This window comes from Anomalospiza imberbis, chromosome 3 (assembly GCF_031753505.1).
Source record: "Anomalospiza imberbis isolate Cuckoo-Finch-1a 21T00152 chromosome 3, ASM3175350v1, whole genome shotgun sequence".
NCBI lineage: Eukaryota > Metazoa > Chordata > Aves > Passeriformes > Viduidae > Anomalospiza > Anomalospiza imberbis.
This window is the reverse complement of record NC_089683.1, coordinates 93,613,500-93,631,049: the sequence shown is the minus strand read 5'-3', so window position 1 is coordinate 93,631,049 and position 17,550 is coordinate 93,613,500. Positions and strand designations below refer to the sequence as shown.

General features: G+C 39.5%; 1 long non-coding RNA gene across 1 annotated transcript; it reads right to left on the bottom strand.

Moving 5' to 3' along the window:
• Window positions 1-11,497: 11,497 nt before the first annotated feature.
• Window positions 11,498-15,861, bottom strand: LOC137469965 (uncharacterized). The gene is made up of 3 exons (XR_010996833.1): window positions 15,750-15,861; window positions 15,459-15,594; window positions 11,498-12,010 (listed from the first exon to the last, which is right to left on the bottom strand). It is a non-coding gene; the product is annotated as an uncharacterized lncRNA (long non-coding RNA).
• Window positions 15,862-17,550: the final 1,689 nt, after the last annotated feature.

The following is a 17,550-nucleotide window of genomic DNA, read 5'->3' as shown; positions in this document are numbered from 1 at the left end:
GCCAAGTAAATTCACGTCACCTAAGAAACTCCTGAAGCAATCTTGATCAAAGACCACACAATTAAAGTAAAACTGAAAGTAAAACTGGAAAAAAAAAATTAGATTAATATCACTGTTGGTGTAAGGTAATGGAATAGGCCCTACTGACAACTATATGGAATCAGAGAGTCATAGACTTTTCTGAGCTGGACTCAATGACCCACAAGGATCATTGAGTCCAATTCCTGACTCTGCATAGGATAATCCCAAGAACCACATCATGTGCCTGGGAGTGTTGTCCAAACTCTTCTTAAACTCTGCCAGGTTTGGTGCTGTGACCACTTTCCTGGGGAGCCTGCTCCAGTGCCCAAACACCCTCTGGATGAAGAATCTTTTCCTGATATTCAACCTAAACCTTCCCTGACAATTTCAGGCCATTCCCTCGGGTCCTGTCACTGGGCACCACAGAGAAGAGATCAGTGTCTGCCCCCTTTTCTTTCCTATATGAGGAAGCTGTAACTGCAATGAGGTCTGTCCTCAGTCTCCTCTGCTCCAGACTGAGCAGACAAAGTGACCTCAGCTTCTCCTCATACAGTTTCCTCTCAAGGCCCTTCACCATCTTCATTGCCCTCCTTTGGACATTCTCTAATAGTTTCATATCTTTCTCATACCATGGCACCCAAAACTGTCCCCAGCACTTGAGGTGAGGCCGCCTCAGTGCACACCAGAGTGGGACAGTCCCCTCCCTCGCCGTGCTGGGTCTGATGCATGCCAGGACAGAGATGGCCCTCCTGGCTGCAAGGGCAAACTGCAATTTTCATCTGAAACCAAGTCAAACCTGGAATGGAGATTCCATAGCAGAAGATTTCAACACCCTAGCTTGATTAGATTAGAGTTTATTTTCTCCTGTTAGTAATTTCTCCAACACTATTTTATCAAGGCTGATAAAATCAATAGCTACTTCTTCACCATATGTACATACAGTGCTGAATTAAAAGAAACAATTATTTTTAAAGGTCGTTGGCCCTAGATATTCTTATTATCCACCATAATTTTACAGGACCATATATTCCCATTCCTCATCTTTTAATTTTGATTTTTTCCCCAGTATTGCAGCCATTTATTGTTCACCGCTTTCTCTTCCTAGTGGTTGATCTTACAAGTGCTTTTCAAACAAGGAATTCCTTTGGCTTCAATAGGAGTTCTCCTACAAGTAAGGTTATTTATTATTGGGCCCTAAGCTGCACATTTTTTTAGGAAGGAAATCCTCTTTATCTGTTTAGTAAAAGAAGATAAATAATAGACTTGAGGGAGACAACACTCACAAGATGTAGATGGCTTAACAAAAACTGCATCTGGCATACAAATAGATTTTTTTGGAATTCACTATTTTTCCCTGTTTTTTCCAGGGAAGGGAGGAAGAATGAAGCTTAAGGAGTGGCAAAGTTATAAATGAAAGACTCTTCTTAAAGAAGAAATTTTCCCCTCCAGATTTCTTTCCCTCATGAGTAGGATGCTGTTTTTAAGACACATTTCTTTAACAATATGATCCTACCGTACCATTCCCTGTTGGGGCTTTTTTGTGGTATAACATAAATAGCCTCAATGCAGAGAGGACAGGCTGAGGACAATGCCTGAGGACAGGCTCTACAAATGATTTCTTGACTTTCTCCAGCAGCACCAGCCAGCATGGGAGAGGTCTTCTGAGGGCACCACCCACACCACCAGCATTGCCAGCCCATGCGAGCAACTGCCAGCACTGGAAATGTACAAACACATGGTTAATAATCTTAGCAGAGATTCCATCCCAGGGCCTTGCATGACAGCTGTTCTCACATTTACCCTCTTCTTTGCAATGACAAGGGTTATAAACTTTAAGGGTAAAGGCTGAAGTTTTCGGTTTGGTTTTTTTGGGTGGGGAGTGGGTTGTTTGTTTTTTTCTTTTCTTTTGAGTTGCCAAACTGGGGCTCTTGTGAAAGACTGTAAGGCTCAAGTAAATTCACGTCTCTAAATTATACTAATTAACAAATATACTCTAATTAACATCATATATTTGGGGTCCCTTACACCATTCTATCATGTTTGACTGTGCTGAGATACTGTCACATCTCTGCCATGAGCCTCAGAAAAAAACAGGGAAGGAATGAGAGGCAGCAAGACAAGCCCTTTCCCTGTGCTCTTGTGGTGTGTGCAGCATCGCCAAACCAGGAACTGCTCCAATGAAGGGGCAATTTGTCTTGTTTTATTCAATTAAGCTTATTTGCATATCTGAGGTTAATCTTTTTTCCTGTTATTCTAGCAGCAAATGCACACCAAGATATACACTGATACATTGAGTGGAAAATCACATGTTTGTGTATGCCCGTCACTGAAGTCAATCACAATAAAAGATATGACAAATTATGTGATTCCTTCTCAAAATTGAATCCTGTGATGTTTATGCAGAGCATAAGGATACTTATGCCTTTAATGCAACAAACCTGTTTTTATTTACATAGATGAGTGAAACATTGCCCTGGCATTACACTGAGTTAAGTGTGCAAATTCTAAACCCTTCCATAGTCCCTGGATATAAGAGTGCATTCATATGTTTGTGTTTAACATGAACAAATTTATGATCTGATGTGGATTCCTCTGAGTACAGATGTATTCCAACTATTTGCTGAATCCTAATTTTGAAAGAACAAATGTGAGTGCTCTGGAGAGAAAAAAAAGTTATTTTCTATTTATTTTAAGGGGTTTCAATGCAGTGCAGGCTCCTTTTTTTTAATAAGAGGTGGTTTGTGGGTTGTCTGTGACAGTTTAAAGGCTACAGGTAGTGAGAATCAGCATATTAGTAGAATGTCAAGACTCAGAAAGTAAATCAAACACCTCCAGATCTATTTGTGTATTTTTGCAACTGCAGATAGTCCAGGTTTTATGAGCACTGTAAACAGAAATGTACCCAAATCCCGTTGACACTGCCAAGAGTAGTATAAAGTAATCTGCATAAATCCACCGCATTTCCCGCAAAATCATTTCAGACAAAAATGGCATGTTTTGTGATTAGGGCTTCTGTAGGAAGGCAGAGAGGCAGAAAAGAAAAATTAATACATCCCCTGCATGTAGCCATGCATCTTTCTGGTGGAGTTTCCTATACATGAAGGAATCCCTCTAGATATTAATTCAGCTCTTTTTCTCCAGTGCATATAAAGGCCCAGTGCCCAAGGGCTGTGCTCACAGCCCCTTTTAGCCAGATTGTTTCCCTTGATGTTACATACAGGGAGACAAAGGGCACTGCTGCTTTTCCAGTGCCTTAAGTCTTTCTTACAGCCTTTCTGTGCTGATAGTGTGTCTTAGAGGGCTCACTGCAGATCCCAGAGCACACATTCCACTGAGCTGGTTGTGGTTCAGGTTAGAGATAACTACATTAGAATAGAAAATATTTTAGGCTCGGGATCAAAGTTTACATCTGAGGCCAAATCAAGGGAAAAGTCTGATGTTTCAGTAATCATGAGAAAAGTCTTAATCATACTGATATGCTCTCGGTTTCCACAGGGCCAGTAATCTCTCAGATCAATCTGATTTGCCTGAAACTTTTGCCATCTTGAAAAGTGGGAAATGGAGAAGGGCAGCTATTTGCATAGTTTTAAATCTGCTCTGGAACAAGACCCATTGGAGCAGAATTGGGAAAAAAAAATTTACTCCAAACATTTATTTAAATCTAATGGGGATTGTATTCCTGGGTTTATTTCATCCTATTTCACATGCATACAAATACATATTTTTCAATAATCAGCCATCTGCATCAAACTTACATGTCCCAGTGCTGTTTCCTTTGATACAGTTGGCCAAATTCCCACTGATTCCAGTAGGAGGGGAGTCAGGACTAATGTGTGTTTCCAAAAACATGCAAACCCATATTCTGACGGGCAATTATTTAAAGAGCTATGGAGCTTTTAGCAATTCAAAACATATAAAGTGTCTTTGATATGGCTTAATTTGCTTGCATGTCAGAAAGAAAATATAAGTGATATTGTGTGCCTTCCTGAAAAAATCCTTTTGATGGAAACGTTCTTTCCTTGGGCAACCTTCCTTTGTGTGCAAGCCAGCAATTTCTTCCTAAAGTTTTCTCTTGGAAGCAAACACCTCAAGTCAACTAACAGAACCAATCCTAACTGAATGTTTTGCTGTCCCTGATTGTTGCCTTACTGAAACTAGAAGGGACACTGGTTTCAGGGAGCCAGACTATCACCAGCAATCGTGGACTTTACCACCTAAGAAAGAAAGGTAAATGCTGCCTTCAGCAAAGCAAAGGTGGTGTTTTTTGCAGGAGGGCTAAGATCACTTGGTGAAGTATTGAGTGGCCTTACCACCAGGTCTTTGAAACACAGAAAAGGTCACTTTGCAAGAGACTCAAAGCTCACTATGTTACTGGGGGACAGCACTGTAGCAGTAGGTACATGGACCAGATACAGTTCAGTCAAACGCGTGGTGAAGCCAACAGTGCCAAAGATGTGCATTCCTCTCCTTGCCAGAGGAAGAAACCCACAACAGCTAGCTGCAAACCACTGAGTCCCTTCAATGAAAAATAAAACTGCTGGACATTGCTTGAATGGTGACCAAGAGGAAGGGCAACTAGGACATTGGTGTGGCAGTGAAAGATGGCTGAGACTGTTGACAGCCCTGTCAATTTAACATGTAAGGTGAACACAGGCTAGGGAAGTCCAGAGAAGCAGCTACCTGGAGGTAATGGTGAGTTTTGCTGGAGATTTTTAGGCTGTGGGCTTAATTCCCATAGAGAGTAATGAGAGATAATAACCAAAGTATAGGTGAGCATTTATTGCTTACAAAGAAAATAGTTTGATCCTGGTTTAAAGGTGAAGCTCCCATCATCTGGAAGACAGGGCTCTTATTCTTAGAGGCAACATACTTTATGTTTTTGGCAGCAGATCCAAAGTCAGAATTTTTCGAGCTCCTTTGTGTTTCAGCTTTTAAAGTTCAATTTACTTTGCTAGTCTCTGAACACAGCATTTATAGTTACCACAAAATCTCAAATTACCTACAGCTTTGATACATATGTTACCAGATAAATCATTGCAAATACATATATATGTATTTGTGTATTACTCTTCCCTAAGGAAATGAGCCTGCGCAATCACACACTTTATCTCTTTCTAGCTTTGGAAATCTTTCCCAAATGTCAACCACATTTGACAAAGGATTACAGGTCAGAGAGATAACCAAGTTCCTAGAAATGCAGTGATAATCAGTAGCTAGGTCAGTGCATAGCTGAGACGGGAGGGCAGGTAGAGTTGTGCAATCAAACCCTCTGTGTAGCAGCACATCAAATAGTGTGCGCAAACTGGACAGCTGGGGTCTGAGTAGCTCCTGATAGGTGTATCTTCCTCATTAAGTATCAGGAGTTTTTACTACGCAAGAAATTCTATGGACAGAAGGAAATAAATTTGAAGGCAACTGTGCCTCTCTTGACCTGTTCTTTGCAGAGTAGCTTGTTCAGGAAATGTTAATTGCTTCACACTGGAGTATGTTAGTGCATGGGAAAATTTACTTTAATTTTGCCTCTTCTTTTGTCACTGTTCTGCCTGTGCCATATCTCATGCCAGAGAAAGTAATTTGATACATGCCAAAAATTTGCATGCAGTTTCATAAATGACAGACCTTTTCTTGGAACAGTAAGCCGTTTAATGCCTGGTTTGAAAGAAGGATTAAATTCTAAGGTATCGTGTTCTCCATAAAATAGCCTCTCTGTAATTGCATTTTTAAAAACCCTGAATTCAGAAAATAATTAAAATAGGTGATCATCTTTCCTGATCCTTCAGGTTTATGTCAAAGGTTAACAGTGTGGGCCTATAATGGGTTTGACCCTAATTAATTAGCCCAGGCAAATCATTTGTGTACCAGCATAAATTATACACATGCTTTAAAAAGACCAATAGCAAAACCTCATGAAGTTACTTTACACTTGATTTCCCATGGAAAGATTCCTAAATACCCATTTTTGCTTAACATAACTAAATGGTAGTTCAAGACCTTGCCCTAAAATTTACAGCAGCAACATTTAAAAACCAGATATATTTTTCTGTTACTGAAAGATGAAATAGAAGAAATCGTTCCATCTGTGACCTTTTTCTAAGATGCAAGAAGGTAGATTTAAGAGCCTCTCTACATTTTATTACACCACAGTCATGACAAACAGCACAGAGGGATTATTACTTGGTCCACAAGTTTTCCTAAAGAACTGGAAAAAGTAATTGCAAAGAAACTCCTATATTTGTCCACAAAATAATATTATATAAGCTTTTCAGTAACAATATGGAAAAGGAGTATTTCTAAGGTCAGGCATAACATTAAGGAAGCAAGACATTCTGTTGGGAAATGTGTGGAAAGCTTCATCTTAACTTCACCTGGAGCCAGTTTTGGCTGAAAGAAAATTTATAAGGCATCATTAAAATTCCCCTTTTCAACCTCCAGCATTTTGTCTTCCTAGAAAAGTAAGTCTTCCAAACATAGTCATAATAAGGAATAAACCTAAATATACTAATAAACGCTTCACCAGGGTTCCACAACACACATCTGTGCAAATTACAGAGTTTTACTCAAGAATTTGCAGACTTAATAAACCTTTCCTCAAATTATCTTGAGAAACCATTAGCTGGAATGCAGTTTACAGCTCTTGAGTTTTGAGATACTGTCCTTCTTTCCTACTGTAGTCATCTTTCCTGTCTACATTACAGCCACACAGTGGGTTCTGCAAGTGGAAGACATTTCCTGTAGTTTCAGATGGATTCTAGTGTTTTAACTCCTAAATTAAAAGAAACGCTTTGTCCATTTGTAGGAAGAAATGCAAATCCTTTTGCACAGTGAAGTTCAGAATGGAGTGATAAAGTGCATGTAACACTAGCCCTATGTTTTCCTGAATTGGGACTTTAGTTTTTAACAAAGAAAATAAATTCATTTTCAATCTCTCTGAAGAAAAATCCAAAACTCATAGTTACCATAACTCCTTTCAGTGTCCTGCCTTTATCCTTGTGATTACAAGAGAGAATACTCGCCTTATTTTCAAATTCTCAAGGAGTAAAAGGAAGCGGATTTATGCTACATAAATCATCTAATATGATTGCTACATTTATTTTGTTTTTCATGGCTGTTCCGTAGTGGAATAAATTACACAGTGTAATAAGTGAAAGAAGAACAGTGTATCCTGTTTTGAAAGGGAGGGTTTGTAGTTTTTGTTGGACAAAAAAATTCTCACATATCTCGTAGAGGGGAAATGTTAAATCTACTTGATCCAGTGCATTATGCAAATTCAGTAAACCTTTGAAGCTCTCAGGTAGTTCACCCAGTTTTTCCTAACATTCCTGTACAAGGATTCAGCATCCTAGGTATCGGAAACCACTTCTATGAGGCACAGTGTATTAAACCTTTTAAAGATTATTTGTGGGAAAATGGCTTCTTTGTCATTCAAGGTGTGTTTTTAGGCCTATAATTTCCTTCAAGTGAGCACAATTCCGCTAACAGCACTATATTATTTTGACAGTAAGTCAGTTGGCATAAGACTTCATTGTGTATGCCTTTTGTTTATATAATCCTTCCTAACAGTAACAAGGTGTTTACTGTTCAGCAAACACATTTTATTTTAACTGCCAACAGTAAAACTGTCTGATAAATTTTGATTTAGCTAAAGAAAGCGAGTTCTCATTTAGCCCAAATAAATCCATGGTGCTATAGACAGCTGTTTGGAGTACCTAATCCCCCAAGCTCTTATAGCGAGGCAGCCCTTGCTGTTGAATGAGCGAGGGAGAGCTGGCTCAGCTGTTCAGGATGTGCTCCATTAGGGCTGTAATCTATAGCACCGTCCTTCCACGCTGGGAGAGCACGGCTCACATTCAGCAGCACTGCAGCAAACACTCCCCCGACAGATGCTCTGCAGACTGACAGCTGACACCCTAAGCTGAGCCTATGGATTTTTCACTAAACACATCCTGCAGCCCGGATCGATGTGGTCTGGCTGTCTGCTTCCCCCCGCTCTCCTACAAAGAGATCAACATCTAATACCGTTTCTGTGAGATTCTCAGGGAGTTAACTGTCTCCAAGTGGAAAAAGTTCAGATTTCAGAGAAACAATGAACACAGACACTTCTCAAAATAACAGCATTTTGCTGTTTGAGAGAAAGAAGAATTCATAAGCCCAAAGGCATTTGTCTTCCATTTTATGGTTGACTTTATCATGGAGAAATTTGACAAAGAAATGTGATTTTTAAGGTTGATATTATAAGAACTTTTGGAACAGCAGGGGAGAAAGGGCTGATCTGTCACATGGAGTCCAAACAAGTAGCCTACAGCAAATGCAAAGCAAAATAGACTCCAGTATTTGCTTCCTGCTAAAATTACAATATGTGGCAAGAGCACAGACACAGGCAGAGATCAGGATGTGCACAATAAGCCAATGCTTCACTTACATTTTCAAGGAAAAGCTATAGAACAAATCATTTTGCCGTAATGACTCTAGCAAACTTCTAACCTTAACCTCAAAGCACTGGTAAAGTAGTTTACTTTTCCCCCTGTTTTTTTCTTTTATATGACTACTTCATTTGCACTGCTCCTGCTCCCACCAAAGTCACCAGCAGAACTCCTGTGATTCACTGAGAACAGGAGCTGGCCCATAAAGCAATTGTGGTTTGGAAAGTGCTTTCTAGAATGATAATTAGTTTAAAGCCTAAAAGCAGCCCATTACCTGCACTGAACATAAGGAATAAGTGCAGAAAATACTGCAATATGGCTTTAAAGTGCATCAAGGGAAGTTTAACTATAATTTCTGTACTGGAATTTAGGGACACTTGGGTTGTGTTTTGTTCTCTGCTGTTATTTGTGCCACTTCAAATAGTCTATATCCCAATAATCTTACATCAGATCTGTGAGTTTCTGGAAGGGCAACTAGCTCTGCTTCTGATTTTCGTTCTGCCACAGCACATGTTGCATGGAAAGACAAACAGATGTCTGTGCCTTCTTGCAGAAAGATTACTAGAGAAGGGTTAATTGTAAAGAACTGAAATTCCTCCTTCTCACCAAGCAATTTCATGTTTTGAAAGCACATCTTGTGGCCACTTTTTGACTTTCAATGTGCTGTTCCATTCTTTGCTGTGTTGGACTTTGTCTTTAAACTCACAGTGCTTTAGAGGTTTGCAAATATATATGTAAAAGGTAAATTGTTATGTGATTATCTGATAATTGAATGAAGCCTACTATTTAAATTGTGGTGGTTTGTCACTAGCAGGACACCAGGTGCCTGCCAAGCTGCTCTGTCATTCCTCCCAAGTTCTAACTCTTGAGCATACCATTGAGGTGAGGGAAAGCAGACTCTCCGTGTGTTTGCATTGTCACATCAGAAATTTGAGTTATCTCTACAACACCAACCCAGATAACAATGAAAATTCCATTTGATCATTCACTGTTAGCAGTATTTGTTAAAAAAACTGTAAGAAGTTTTCCTTCTCTTACAGCAGCTTTGCTGATGTAAGTGAATTGACCTTCTCAATGGTGTTACATACCTATTTGGACACTTGTGTCAGAACTGCACCTCAGGGTCCTCAGGGCACGACAGCTTAACTGATGCCATGCTTGAATACATGGTGCATTTAACTCATAAATGAGGTTTATCTTGTACACCCCTGTAACATAAGCATATGCCATTATTTAATAAATAAAACCATACATTAAACACTGCACACTAAAAAGAGGAAGTATTTATAGATAATTATCAAATCATTGCACTCATCAAAAAATCAATAAACATTAATTCAATGCATTCAATGGTTTAGCGAGGTCTTGGTCAGAAAGACATGCCCTTGCTTCAAATATATTAGTACAGCTCTAGTTAGGCAAAACCACTAAATTGCTCTGCCTTATGTAAGAAATTATTAAAATCTCATCTGTGTAGATGGTTGTGAGCAAAAGATGGTGCAACTCCAAAGAACAAATTGGCAAGGAGCAAATTTCAACCTTCAAGGAGGTATGAGGTGCAGATGGCCCATAATCAGAATGCCCAAGCCATGTATCTCATCACAAAACCATCTCAACAGTTCAGAGACAGTTCCTCATTTTATCTGATCCTTTTAGGATCAAAAGAAGCAGGTTTTATAGGGTCTTGCTTCCCCTTTAAAGCCTTTTGTCACTGTTCCTGGAGAGCAATTACATTTTTGACAGTTAGCATAGATGTCAGTGATCATTCTCCTGCTGACACTGGTGTTAGCACACAAACACAAAATTCTGTTCATAAATGTCTTAATTCTTTCAGTTAGGCTGGCAACCAGCTGTTCCAAACAGGGAAGATGGAAATGTTTGAAGTCAACCTAGTGAAGCTCTAAAGTGAGTTTTTGCCTTGAGAAACACTGTGCCCATGGACCTGTTTGGATACTGGTTCATGTAGGCTGCTTCCTAGTCATAAACACAGTTGACAAAAGTTCAGGGCAATTTTTCTCTTGTTCCACTGTAACCTAATAGTAATAACATTCCAATATTTAAAGCAGCTTCTAGATAAGAATTTCAAGGATTTTTCCAATGACTATGCCATTCTTCAAAGGGTGAAATAATGATGTTAAGCAGTTAAATGCTTGGAGTCAGCTTTGGCCAGCCCTTGACCTTAACACAACTGATGCAAGGGTTCATATTGATTTTGGGAAGAAGGGAACACATTGGGAACACTCAAGTCAGAGTGACCTTAGACAGACAGGACAGCCTGTGCAATAGGCTTTGTATGTTCGTCTCTTTCTGCAGATCTTGCATGAAACATTCACACCTGCATGCAGCATGTTTGCAGCAAAGGCAAGAAAATCCTCAGCTTACTGATGTTTTCAAGCATACAGAATAAGTAGGGCTGAAATTGAACTACATGTTTGAAGGACTGGCACCAGCCTTTAGGAAAGCTTAGATATTTCAATTCTACTTTTGGGAGGCTGAAATATTTTGAAAACTTTGACTGATGGTGTGTTGGAGGGTGATTTTTATTCTGCTGTAGTAAAATACACAATCATTACCACCTGAGAACAGAAAAGCTGGTCTCTGAATAGCTCATTTGAGGATTATTTTCTCTCAGACTTTGGAAAGCCCCAAAAAAGAGGGACTTCCCTCTTACTTAATTTTTAGAAGAATCTTTATAGCCTTCTCTATAACCATCTATTGCTACCATTCTATTAAAGCAAATTATGTTGAAAGCTGTTAAGAACAACTTACAAAACTAAATAAAGCCTATGGAAATTGTGGGAAAGAAATAACAGAAAAGACAGCCTACATAACTACAAAATAATTTAATTCTTTTAGAAAGGAATCTGGGCATATCTGCTTTATGTGTGCACTGCAAACACTGTATTAACTGTGGCAGTAGAAGTACATCAAACAAGAACCAGATACATCACAGAATACTGTTCAGATTTTATATTAAATCTTGCCACGGGCTTTACATTATTGTTGTTTCAAAATCTCAGAGAGTTTTCTGGTCCTTGTCTTCAAGACTGTGCACATGTGATTAACAGTTCTGCATACTCAGGGAGCATGCAGATAAAACTTAGTTCTGCAATACTTTCAGTCTGCCCATCATCTTACAGTTCCAGGTAGTATATCTCTAATATACACTCATTGTCATTATTAGATGCAGCCTGTATTGATTCTTTGAAAAGCATTAGAAGTGGGAGAACACCACGCGAAACCTCAAGGTGCTCAGCATTTCACAATCAAGTACCTTCAAACATTTTGACATCATGGGGTGGTTTCTTCTTTCTTCAGGAAATTATTTCATCACCCAGAAGAGCAAAGCATGGGTAGATTTTCACCTGAAACTTCACATAGGACTTCCTTGTCAAAATTGTTTCATCTGCACAGAGTTGCCAGTCAATAGCTTCCCTGTAATGCAATTTAGGACTGCAGCAAAGACTGGGAAAATGACAGCCACTTGAGTTCCACTTATTCTGTTGCCAGGGCTTCAGCTGCAGAGCTTTCACTGTGAACTTCACATGTAGTCTCTCAGGGACCTGTAGCTGGTGCAAGAAAATGTTATTTCACATCAAAAGCTACTGTGCTTGTATTTTATATCTCTTGCATATACACATGCATGAAGAGTCATAAACCCAATTAGACTAAAGAGGGCATGTGCACATCCTTAAAGAGAGAAAGCTCAGTCCTGACAGTGTTATATGTTTTGACTTCAGCTGTGTATATATTTATACAGGCATGTGCATGTGTGTTCTGTCATCATATGGTATCACTGAATTCAGGACAGCTGAAGCTATAAGTTTATCCTTTCTGCATATTTATGTGACAGAAATGTGGAAGCTTTCCTCTGATTAAACAGAAGTTTCACAACAGTCCTCATTTCTCTCCCAGAAAAAAATGTTTTCTGCATTTCATGATCAGTACTTCAACATTTACAACTGGATCATTTCTCCCTCTTTCTAGGCTGGGATTTTTGAGCCCTATTTGGAGTATAGTGCATGCATCTATTTGTCCTATACATGTCCAGAGAGGATGAGCCACAATCCTTCCTGAGCTTGTATGCACTCCCATGAGAACAGAAAGTCCTTGCAGTTTTCTAGGGTTTTTTGGGGTTTTTTTAACCCCTTTAACCAGAAGCTGTTGATCAAAACCTTTTCTTCACTTAGAGTCTGCACTGTAACAGATGCTAACAAATTTGAGACACAAAAGTCTGAAGTCTGTTTCTAGGAGAATGAATTTTCAGATGAAATCACCTCAGAAACCCAGGGAAATCTTGTGACTGCTCTACCTGAGACCACTTTGTGTCTGGTACAAAGTGCCCATCTTCACATTGTTACAAAGCAGGAGAGCTCAGTGTGCTCAGTATGCCTTTTTTTGGGTTTTTTGTGGTTTTTTTTTTTTTTTTTGTAAATGAAAACACCACTAGAATGCAACTGGGCCAAATTCTCTGCAGTGGAAGAAAGAGGTCAACTCTGTAGACTAAGGGTGCAGATTTACATCTGCAATGGTAAAAATTGTGGCCGAATATTTTCCTGATCTCATTTTTTAAATGTGTTTATTAGATTTTATTTTACCAGCAAATTCATGCAAGTATGATTTATATGTAATAATCCCCATATTTTTTTAATTACCTTGCCATAAAACCTGAATAACTCTCCCTACTTTGATCTCCAACACATTCTGGAGAATACTGCACCAGGCATGCCTAAATCAGTTAAGCCATGCACAGAGCTGTTCCTGCAGGGAAGCCTTCCCACATCAGAAGATTGTGTAATAAAACTTAACACAGCTCATTAATTTTCTCTCTTAACCAATGCATCTGACAAGAAGTGACTTTGAAAACCTAAAAGAATGACACAACTCTTACGCTTTGCGTGAAACATCTGTTTCCAGCTCCTTTGCTATTAAATTGACATCTTTTTATTTGAAAAGTTCCTTTTATTTCCCAACTTCCTGCAATTGGTAATGTATATATCCCAAAGAGCTTAAATTCACAGCTTTTAAAACTTGATTAACTAAATGCTGGGTTGGTCCTGTCCCAGAGGAAAAATGCCTCTCGCGCAGACAGACTAAGTGGTACAGCTATGCCTTTTAATCAATTATTAAGAATTTGTTTATTCAGGCAATGTCAGACTTCATAAAGCATCAAAACAGACTTCAAATCCCAAAATAATGTAAACACCAGTGTGATTGCATATGAAAAATATTAGCATCCTTGGATCTGGAAAATCGATAGAAGGTGAGCATGTCATACTCGCTCTCTCACCCGTGAAGGCCACAGACAATATCAGGTTTCCAGCTATGAAGACCCACAATGCTACTTGCAAAAGCAGAAGTCTTGCAAGAGGAGTTAAGATTATTTTCAGCAGAAGAAAACACCTTGATAACCCTGACTTTTCCTTTAAATTCCCATCACTGTCCCCCATATTCCAATTAAATTGCTCCCTTAGATTTGCTCCCTTATTTCCCAGTAAACTGGGGGAAAGACAAAAATAAGTATCATGGCAAATTTTTTCGAGATCATTTCATGTTATGTGCAGATATCAAACACAATTAGATTATGGAAGCTGATTCAATTCCAGTCTGATGAACAAGTTGAATGCATTTAATTGCATGTTGTGTTTGTACGGAAGCTAAGTATTGTTTGGTAGTAACTGGTAAACCAGCTACACCCTACCAACTAATGCAATGTTAAAACCCTAGAATTTGTTCATACACCCCTCCACCTTCAAAAAGCTTTACTCTTCAGTGTAGTTTACCAAGGAAGACTTAGAAGTGAAAACTGTAATAAAATGTTTGGGAATCTTTAATTTTAGAAAATTAGAGGAAAAACAGGTCCATTTTTCATATTATGAGTTCCTCCGGGTGTCTCAATTGCTCTGAAAAGATACTTTTTTTTTCTAAATGATCCAAAGATTGTCAGTAAAGAACCAATACTGGAAGTGACCTAATCTTCAGATATAATTTTACATTAGATTAACTGGGCAGCACCCCAAAGTCACACCTGGCTTAGTGGGACCATGTAAGTGTACAAAGTGCACACAGGAGCCTTTGCTGGACAGGGATCTAAAACAGAATCAACTGGGGAATAGCTTGTTTAACAAGAGGCACCTTTCCCTCCCCTTCTTTTTTTCTAGGCTGTTTCATCCATCAGCTTTGCATGGAGCTTGAATCCAAGCCTGGTGCTCGGCTGCCGCCTGTGAGCCTGGAGGTTGCTCACTCTCGCGGTTCAGCTTCTAGGGAAGAATAAGTTTTGCCAGATCTATTCTCAAGCCCTGTCAGCCCCAAGTGTGGGCCTTTTTCTCACACACACTGCACAGACAAGCTGCACTTGAAAGAATAGGTTAGCAGGACTCTCTGCTGCATTTATACGCTGATGTAAGTAGTGCCCGCTATCAAATCAAGCATGAGGCTTGTGCCAGACTGACAATTAATGCTGTCATTTTACAGCCCCAGTTAAATAAAATGCTCAGCCAGAAAAACAAAAAGAAGGAAGGGGAGGAGAAATATGTCCCTTCTAACATTGCCAAGTTAAGTGGGAAAATAAGGCAGTAGGAGTCCAAGATGAACATAGTACACATAATTTATAGGATCAGAGGAACTGAGCAAACAGAGTGGGCCAGAGATTTTTGACATGCATGGGGAAGACTGCACTCTTTAACCCATGCAGTTTGTTTATTTTGGAAAACAAGATGATGACTGAAAGGTACATTATAATATGAATCAATCCTGATATTTGCACTTTGGTACCAGCTTGGCTCATCAGTGGCGTGTTAGAAAGCAGGGCTCAAACAGATGAGCAGGTATAAACTTGCATCTGGCAGAAGGGAGTGGACCACCTGCTCTCTCCCAGGCTGCTTTGCTCTGATCATTCTTCTCACCAGAGCTCAGAGTATTTTCCTTTTATTTTCACATAAGAGGGATTGCCAACTTTGCTAATCCTACATGTTTCATACCAAAATCTTAACAGGGTGGAACATGAGGGTGACTCACCTCTGGAGCTGTTGAAGAGCAGGTCTGGGCTGCCGTGCAGCCACATCCCAGAACATCTGGGTGGCAGGAGCATGAGCAGCTGTAGCCACTTGTCCTGTCCCACAGAGAAGCTTCAGGTTGCCCAGAAGTATCCATACTAGCCAAACACAGTACAAAGACATAATTTACATACTTTGGGAGTCCCATCTTAACTGCTTAAACATTTCAAGAATGGTACAGATCAGCCACCTTCGCCCTGTGAAGTAGGTGATTAACATGGCTGTATTATGAGTGCAGAAATAAATTACTTACCCATGTTCACATAGGAAGACTATGGCCAAACTGGTAATAAGATTCAGATTTTCTGCCTCCCACTCTGCTGCACCACAGAAATGTGACATATTTCCACAAGATGTGCACTAGAAGACAAGGGAAAGAGACAGGGAGAAGTCATAATGGACAGAAAATCACCAAGTAGTGTATGGCAATACAAATCTCTCTTCTGCTGTGGTCGTTTAGTGTTTGCAGTTATTAAGGGAAAGAAAGGAACTGTCCAAACTTTCCAGGAACAATTTCCATTTAGGAGGTCTGAGGAAAGAGGTTCATAATCCAGATGAAATCTTTCATTCTTTGCCTTATTTTTCCTACCCTATAAAAAGATAGAAATTGCAATTCTGAGAACTAGAGGGGAGAGGGAAGTAAAGACAAGCTGAATCATGTTTAATAGAAAGGTTTATAGCCATTCCTAGCAGGATTCTATCCAGCTGGCACATTGCACTTCTATCAGAAGCTGCACTCAGTGAATTAGATGGTGTGTTATTGCTCCAGCAATATCACCTGCAGACCTATTTAACCTCAATGTAGGAACCCCATTTTTTCCCTAGTAAATCTAGGCCACCAGAAAGTATCATGTGATTATTAAATTTAGTTCCACGTGTCCTACTTCTACCTGATATTCCAGCCTGAACTGGACCCAATCTGGTCATTCATAACAGAAGAAAGTAGAATTTTCAAAGTAAGTATTGGCTGACATGATTGATGCTGAGGAGAATAAAAGAGAGCAACACTGGAGAAATGGGTACCATGCAGAAACACAGCCTAAAAATTATGCCCAGCCTAAAATTTATGCCCAACTTTTTCTTTTTTCTTCACTAACATATCAAACATAACTCTGTAGCATGTAGAACAGGGTGCAAGCCCTGTGCAAGAGCTGAGAGAAAATAAATTGATGCCCCAGTCTCCTTTGTACCATGTCTTCATATTTCTCTCACCACTAGCCATTTTCTTTGTCTCCACTTTCATCATTTTTCTCCTCCACTTGAGCAGAACTTCAAGACATGAAATACTGTGTTCTTTTAGTGTATTTTAAAGCTCCACAGAAGAAAACTTTCAGCAGTATTCATAAAGCCTCACTTATTGAACCTTTGGATTTAATTTGTATCTGGGATATTAAAAAGAAGCACAAATATTCTGACACAAAGAAACTATAGATGATAAAATGCATAACTTACATGACTTATGAAAAACACATTACTGTAAAGTGTGACTATACAGCATATATAGAAAAAGATCAATTGACAGGTCTGGAATTATGACACAAAGCAAGCTTATGCAAATTGGGAGTCACTCCTCAGTGGATGTCAGGAAGCATAATTAATTCCAGCACAAAGTTGTCCAACAGGTCTGAATTTATTGGAGAAATAACTTTATTAGAGGGCAACATGCATGACTTGGGCAAATTACTGCACTTACAAATGAAGCGAGACCGGCTTTGAGATCCACACGAATTGAGAGGTTTGAAAAATTGCCAATCATATGTACAGCTGGTGCCAAGTTCTTCTGGAATCCATATATCTGCCAAATCAGTTGCATATACTGCAAATTAACCTGGTGATACAGGAAGAGAGGCAGGAAAGCTGTGCCTAAGATGTGGGTGCCATTGGAATTTTGCAGCTGCACTTGAGCTTTAATTGGAACCAGTAGCCATCACTCATCCATCACCAGCCAATCACGCGCCCATCCCACGCACATCCTGCACCCATCCCACGCACATCCTGCACCCATCCAGTGCCCACCCTGTTCTTATCACTCCCCAGTCACACTCCAGTCAGGA